At 41.4% G+C, this 8,280-nt stretch overlaps 1 protein-coding gene and 1 long non-coding RNA gene across 2 annotated transcripts in view; both read right to left on the bottom strand.

The window, feature by feature from the left end:
- The window catches only part of LOC116566142, a 2,981-nt gene extending 496 nt beyond the window's left edge, over positions 1 to 2,485 (bottom strand). Inside the window, exon 1 of the long non-coding RNA XR_004275754.1 lies at positions 128 to 2,485. This is a non-coding gene — a long non-coding RNA (uncharacterized LOC116566142). The remainder of the gene's footprint in view (positions 1 to 127) is intronic.
- The window catches only part of TTC39B (tetratricopeptide repeat domain 39B), a 142,831-nt gene that overhangs the window by 109,256 nt on the left and 25,295 nt on the right, over positions 1 to 8,280 (bottom strand).

Genomic DNA, 8,280 nt, shown 5'->3' with positions numbered 1-8,280 from the left:
GGTGAGACCTTGGCCAACACGGGGACACCTTGACCAAAATGGGAGACCCTGGCCAACACGGGGAGAGCTTGGCCAACACGGTGAGACCCTGGCCAACATAGGGGGACCTTGTCCAACATGGTGAGACCTTGGCCAACATGGGGAGACCTTGGCTAACAGAGTGAAACCTTAGCCAACACACTCTGCTTCTCAGTACTCCAGCCTCCTCATGAGTAAAGCAAAGAGGTTGGCATAGATACCATCCCTTATTCAAAATCCTAAGTTCTCTGAATTAAAGAAAAATCCTTCCCAAGACAGCTGTTTGCCCATCACACATGATAAAATGTTCATTCATCCACGGAAGGCTGTTGTTCTCTTCAGAGAAGAGCTGCATCCAAATAGAAACCAGAGCTTTTCAAAGTTCAAGCCACATTAGTGAGACTAACTTGATCCTCAATAGCTAGCTAATGTTAAATGCCAAGCAAAGCAGTTCACACAGTGATTCTTTGGAATTTCTAACAACCAGCTAAGCACAGGGAAATCATGAGAATTAAAAAGGAACCACCAGATGTCACTGTCACAAAAAAAATTTGAATTGGATAACACTGGTTTAGTTTCTACTAACACACAGATTAGCGAGCTAAAAAAAAAATGAAAAGGTTAATTATTGGTTATTTAATTTGTGGGGGGAATATTCCCTTTCTGCATTTCATTAGAGTTCAGTTGCAGCTTAAGGTAGGGGTTAAAGCCTAAGGTCAGTACTTAAAGAAAAATCATGTATATATAGTTAATGTTAACATTGAACAAATTGCCATTATCATAGAATCCTCATAGTTCTGGACATAACTCCACAGAGAAATAAGTATGTAATAACAAAAAATATGCACAGTGATGTGTGGTATATAATAGAATGCATATGTAAAACATAGCTTTTTTACAATTATGCTACCATTGAAATTTAACATAAATGAACAAATGATTTTACTCCCATGTACATATTTCTAAGTTACTGCTTTTATGGCTGTAAAATGCACCTTGGAAATCATTTACTGTGTCAAGCATACCTATCCTCTAGTGCCAATCTAATCTACCTAATTTACAGTAAACAAAGGAATACCTAGAGCTGTTTTTGCAGGGAGTAGTTTTATACAAAACAAACAACAACAACCAAAACCAAAAGACTGAGTTTTAACATTTTAATGTTTAATTTTGAAACCATCACTAGTGGAGGTATTTTTAAATTAAAAGGATCAGAGCTTTACATAGCTTCTTCCTATAAATAATCATAAGTTCTATCCATTAACACCTAAGCACTATGCTGAATACTTCTTATATACTTATTACTAATTCGCAAATACTCATAAAAAGTGAGCATTTCACCTCTACAATTGCTACTATATTCTGATAATAACAGCAACACTTGATTATAGAGTTGATCACACATTGCTCTAAATCCTTAACATGTGTTAACTCATTTAATCTCCATAACGACCCTATAAGATAGGACTATCATAATGTCCAAATGAAGAAACTGAGACTTGGAGATTTCATTAACTTATCCATAACTGAACCCCAATTTTTCATCATCTGTGCAATGGGAATAATACTGCTTAATTTCCAGCATTGTGAGATTTTAACCAACATAATATATTTAATGCACCTAGCACAGTATCGACAAAACAGACACTCAGTAAAATCATCTCTACTGTTATTAAAGTGTTTCTACAGTTGAAAGTCTCTGGTGTAGCCCAGGGATGAGCAAAAAGAAACCTCTTGCATGATCTTGCTCCACCCTTGAACTATTCAGCTATAACAGAAAACTGGCAGAGTTAGCAGTCCCTTACTTGTAGCTCTGCTCCAAAGTAAACGTCTCAAAAAGAGAACACAGAACCTTGTCACTGAATATGAGTGTTTGGAAGAGGCAGTTCCCAAAGAGTAAGGCTTCAAAGGTGATCTCAAACTGAGAAATACTGAAATGTGGGAGAGAGAAGGTAAAGGACTTGAGCTCAAATGCTTAGAACCACTCTGTCCGGGTTCAAATCCTAGTTTCACCACCCACTAGCTCTGTGACCTTGAGCAAGCTCTTTTCCTTAGGGCCTCAATTGCCCTTCTCACTCAGCTGTCCACAGATTAATGTCAGATGTGAAAAGCACTTAGAAAAAGGCATCTAGTAGAAAGATTAGTTATTAGCACTATTACTGTGCCTCAAATCTCCTAAAGGTACTGTTGAGTGGCACTATGGGTTGCATCTTGGAAAAGGTTAGGAAGTGAACCAGGCACAATGCTTGGCACTAAGAATCCTAAGTCACCTTCTCTGCGGCTGACATGTCCTGATGTCCCCAGATAGATCAGTCTATTACTGTTGGTGTCAGGAAACTACAAACAGGGCCAAATCCCACCTGCCGCCATTTCTTTTTTGTTTTTAAATAAAGTTCCTTTTTTTCTTTGAGACAGAGTCTCACTCTGTCACCCAGGCTGGAGTTCAGTGGTGCAGTCTTGGCTCACTGCAACCTCCGTCTCCCGAGTTCAAGTGATTCTCCTGGCTCAGCCTCCGGAGTAGCTGGGACTACAGATGCGTGCCACCACACCGGCTAATTTTTTTCTATTTTTAGTAGAGACAAGGTTTTGCCACGTTGGGCAGGTTGATCTCAAATTCCTGGCCTCAAGTAATCAGCCGCCTCAGCCTCCCAAAGTGCTGAGATTACAGGCATGAGCCACCACGCCCAGGCTGTAAAGCTCTATCGAAACACAGCCACAACTCAATCAACTGACATATTGTTTAAGGCTGCTTTCCCGTAACAATCACAAGCTGAATAGCTGCAACTGAGATCACAGGGTCCTCAAAGCCGAAAATATTTACTCTGTCTCTATACAGAAAATTTGCCAACCTTTGCACAATAGATGAAACTTCAAGTTTCCTTCCCTACTGCAGTGGATGCTTTGAGAACAGAGTGAGAAACAAATGTGAAAAATCTATATATAAAGTTTAAAGGGTTGGCAAATATGAGAATTTATTTAGCCCAAAAAACTCACTGCCTTCAAGATTTAAATTCAAGGGAGAAGCAACACTAAGAACACAGGCTGCAGAGTCCCACCATCAGCTTTATGACTTATCAACTATGTGTGGCCTCAACAGTGATGACAAATACCCCCTTCTGCTTAGCTGACACCACCAAGCAGCCTCTTGGTCCTTGGTATGGTTGCTGCAGCAAGCTGGCAGAACAGGGGCCAGCAGGGGAGTTTGCTAGAAGAGGATCAGGATGGGCAGTGGGCAACCCTAAAAGTTCATATATGGAGAACTTAGCTTGAGTCTGGTCCTTTAGCAGCCTTTAGAGAGTCAAGGCACTATCCATTCTTGCCAGTCTCATCACAGTGCTTCCCAAAGAGGCTGTTTTGAGTGTTGAAAGGATGAAAAACAATGCAATTATGCCAAACAGTACTGAGTAGAATAATTTATTTATCTTTTCTTTCTTTTTCTTCTTTTTGGTTTAAATCATTAGTCACCATTCTGGAACATAGTACATCCCAGCATCTAGCCCAGATGTCCTTTTCTGCAATAGTTATTTTAACAAAGATTTTTTTTTTTTTTTTGAAACGGAGTTTCACTCATGTTACCCAGGCTGGAGTGCAATGGCGCGATCTCGGCTCACCGCAACCTCCGCCTCCTGGGTTCAGGCAATTCTCCTGCCTCAGCCTCCTGAGTAGCTGGGATTACAGGCACGCACCACCATGCCCAGCTAATTTTTTGTATTTTTAGTAGAGACGGGGTTTCACCATGTTGACCAGGATGGTCTCGATCTCTTGACCTCGTGATCCACCCGCCTCGGCCTCCCAAAGTGCTGGGATTACAGGCTTGAGCCACCGCGCCCGGCCAACAAAGAGTTTTTTTTAAATTTCCTTCCTTTTCTCTCTCTTTCTGAACTAAGAAGAACAAAAAACTAAAAAAAAAAAAAAACCCAAATCCGCTGTGTATGGTCTTGGGCAAGATAGTTAACTTCTCTAAGATTCATATTCATCATGTGGTTGAAGGATCAAATGAGATGTATGCAGGATTTAACATGATGCCTATCCATAGTAAGCATGCAATGATGTCAGCTCCCATTAAATTATTACTTTCATTCTGGTTACTGCAGGGAAAAGTTGTGTGTCCAAATACTGGACCACTCATACAGTGCCCTCTCTCTCAGTATCTATCCTCATAGGTAATTTTGTATTAACAAAGCAGAGATACTGAGAACTTAAATCTGTTCTTTTGGGGCAATCTAAGGGAGAAAAACTTAAGACTTCCACATATTCACTTCTGCTAAGATTAAATTTTCCTCCATGCCTCCCAACATTCCCCCTGCAAGACTGGAAAAAAAAAATTAGCAAGAAGCTAAATGCCTCTCTATGTGTTTGTTTTTTTTTTTTCCTTTTTGAGAAAGGGTCTTACTCTGTTACTCAGGCTGGAGTGCAGTGGCATGATCTTGGCTCACTGCAACCTCCGCTCCCAGGTTGAAGCAATTATCCCACTTCAGCTTCCCTGAGTAGCTGGACCTACGGGCACACACCAACAAGCCTGGCTAATTTTTGTATTTTTTCATAGAGACGGGGCTTAACTATGTTGGCCAGGCTGGTCTCAAACTCCTGACCTCAAGTGATCCAGTACCTCAGCATCCCAAAGTGCTAGGATTACAGGCATAAGCCACCACAGCCAGACTTACCTAAACATTTTATTATGTTTGAAAAATGAACTTTAAATTATACTGTAAAACAAATTAACTTGTTTTACAGTTCAAATAAATTTGATTGTAAATTAATTTGTTCACCAAATTGCTTGGTGAACCAATACTATTCTAAGTAAAATGCGGACATTTTGGTTTCAAACAAGAAGCAATTAAATGGCTGAGTGCAGTGGCTCCTGCCTGTAATCCCAGCACTTTGAGAGGCTGAGGAGGATGGATCACGAGGTTAGAAGATTAGGATCAGCCTGACCAACATGATGAAACCTTGTCTCTACTAAAAATACGAAAATTAGCTGGGGGTGCTGGCACATGCCGGTAATCCCAGCTACTCGGGAGGCTGAGGCAAGAGAATCGCCTGTACGATCAAGTCGGCAGTTGCAGTAAGCCGAGATCGCGCTACTGCACTCCAGCCTGGCAACAGAGCGGGACTCAACCTCAAAAAAAAAAAAAAAAAAAAAAAGGATAGGGATCCAAGATGGCCAAATTGGAACAGCTCTGTAGTGCAGTTCCCAGTGAGAACAATACAGAGGGTGAGTGATCACTGCATTTCCAAACGAGTTATTACTGCCCACAGACCAGGGGATTCCAGGCTGAAAAGCGCCACGAGTCTCCAGCACGGCTGTTTCAGCCAGCACAGGTCTCTGCACAAAAACTCACACAAATCTGGGCGGTTGTTTCAACTGGTGCCTGGAATGCCTAGGATACAGAGCCGCCTGTTTAACTGAAAAAAAGGTGGCTGAAACAAGGAGCCGGGTGATCGGGTTCAGCAGGTCCCACATCCACAAAGACCATCAATCTGAAACGTTCTGGATTGAGAGTTTCGCAGCAAGCGCAGCTGGACCTGGGAGGGTCCAGCTTCGTTGGGGGGAAGGGAGTTTGCCATTACTGAGGCAGTCTACCACTACGGAGACAGTCCTCCATTACAGAGGCAGTCCGCCATTACAGAGGGAGACCACCATTACCAAGGCAGTTCTAACTATACCTCTATAAACAAAATTGCAAGGAAGTTCATACATTGGCTGGGCAGAGCCCATGGCAGCTCAGCAATGCCTCTGCTGGCAGACTGTGACTAGGCTGCCTCCTCACTGGACAGGGCATCTCTGAAAAAAGACAGGAGCATGTCAGGAACTTATAAATAAAGCCCCACCCTCCCAGGACAGAGCACCTGGGAAAAAAAGAGAGTTATGAGTTCTGCTGCAGCAGACTTAAATGTACTTGCCCAGCAACTCTAAACGGAACAATGGAGCTCACAGCTCAGCATGTGAGCTCCTATAAGGGGCAGACTGTCTCCTCAAGCAGCTCCCAGACCCCTGTATATCCAAAGAGACACCTCATAAAGGAGAGCTCAGGCTGATATCTGGTGGGTATCCTTCTGGGACAAAGATTACAAAAGAAGAAACTGGCAGCAAGCCTTACTGTTCTGCAGCCCCTGTGGGTGATCCCTAGGCAAGCAGGATCTAGAGTGGACCTCCAGCAGTCCTACAGCAAAGGGGCCTGACTGTTAGAAGGAAAACTAAAAACAGAAAGAAATAACTTCATCATCAACAAAATGGACATCCACTGAGACTCCATCCAAAAGTCACCAACTACAAAGGCCACAGGTAGATAAATCCACAAAGATGGGAAGAAACCAGTGCAAAAAGGATGAAAATACCCAAAACCAGAACGCCTCTCCTCCTCCAAGGGATCACAACTCCTTACCAGCAAGAGAACAAAGCTGGTTGGGGAATGAGTCTGATGAATTGACAGAAACAGGCTTCAGAAGGTGGGTAATAATAAACTTCTCTGAGCTAAAAGAACATGTTCTAACCCAATGCAAAGAAACTAAGAACCTTGAAAAAAAAGTTTGACGAAATACTAATGAGAATAAACAGCTTAGAGAAGAATATAAATGACTTGATGGAGCTGAAAAACACAACAGGATAACTTCACAAAGCATACACAAGTTTCAATAGCTGAATCGACCAAGCAGAAGAAAGGATATCAGAGATTGAAGATCAACTCAATGAAATAAAACAAGAAGGCAAGATTAGAGAAAAAAGAGTAAAAAGAAATGAACAAAGCCTACAAGAAATATGGGATTATGTGAAAAGACCTAACCTACGTTTGAAAGGTGTACCTGAATATGATGGAAAAAATTAATCCAAGCTGGAAAACACTATCCAGGATATTATCCAGGTGAGCTTCCCCAACCTAGCAAAGCAGGCCAATATTCAAGTCCAGGAAATGCAGAGAACACCACAAAGATATTCCTCAAGAAGAGCAAATGCAAGGCAATAATCGTCAGATTCACCAGGGTTGAAATGAAGGAAAAAATGCTAAGGGCAGCCAGAGAGAAAGGTCGGGTTACCCACAAAGGGAAGCCCATCAGACTCACAGTGGATCTCCTGGCAGAAACCCTACAAGCCAGAAGAAAGTGGGGGCCAATATTCAACATCCTTAAAGAAAATAACTTTCAACCTAGAATTTCATATCCAGCCAAACTAAGCTTCATAACTAAAGGAAAAATAAAATACTTTACAACCAAGCAATTGCTCAGTGAGAGATTTTGTCACCACCAGGTCTGCCTTACAAGAGCTCCTGAAAGAAGCACTAAACATAGAAAGGAACAACCAGTACCAGCCACTCCAAAAACATACCAAATGGTGAAAAGCATCAACACAATGGAGAAACTGCATCAACTAATAGGCAAAACAACCAGCTAGCATCAAAATGGCAAGATCAAATTCTCACATAACAATATTAACCTTAAATGTAAATGGGCTAAATGCCCCAATCAAAAGACACAGACTTGCAAATTGGATAAAAAGTCAAAAATCATCAGTGTGGTGTATCCAGGAAACCCACCTCACACACAAGGACACACATAGGCTCAAAATAAAGGGATGGAGGAAGATTTACCAAGCAAATGGAAAAAAAAGCAGAAGTTGCAATCCTAGTCTCTCTCATAAAATAGACTTTAAACCAACAAAGATCAAAAGAGACAAAGAAGGGCATTACATAATGGTAAAAGGATCAATGCAAGAAGAAGCACTAACTATCCTAAATATATACACACCCAATACAGGAGCACCCAGATATATAAAGCAAGTTCTTAATGACTTACAAAGAGACTTAGACTCCTACTCAATAATAGTGGGAGACTTTAACACTCCACTGTCAATATTAGACAGCTCAATGAGAGAGAAAATTAATAAGGCTATCCAGGACTTGAACTCAGATCTGGACAAAACAAACCTAACAGACCTCTACAGAACTCTCCACCTCAAATCCACAGAATATATATTCGTCTCAGCACCACATCATACCTACTCTTGACTACATAATTGGAAGTAAATCACTCCTCAGCAAAAGAACAGAAATCACAATAAACAGTCTCTCACATCACAGTGCAATCAAATTAGAACTCAGAATTCAGAAACTAACTCAGAACCACACAACTTCATGGAAACTGAACAACTGGCTCTTGAATGTTGACTGGATAAACAATGAAATGAAGGCAGAAATAAAGATGTTCTTAGAAACCAACGAGAACGAAGACACAACGTACCAGAATCCCTAGGATACATTTAATGCA

This window comes from Sapajus apella, unplaced genomic scaffold, assembly GCF_009761245.1.
Source record: "Sapajus apella isolate SASKATOON/1434 unplaced genomic scaffold, GSC_monkey_1.0 scaffold42, whole genome shotgun sequence".
NCBI classification, from domain to species: domain Eukaryota; kingdom Metazoa; phylum Chordata; class Mammalia; order Primates; family Cebidae; genus Sapajus; species Sapajus apella.
This window is presented reverse-complemented; position numbering and strand designations above follow the sequence as displayed.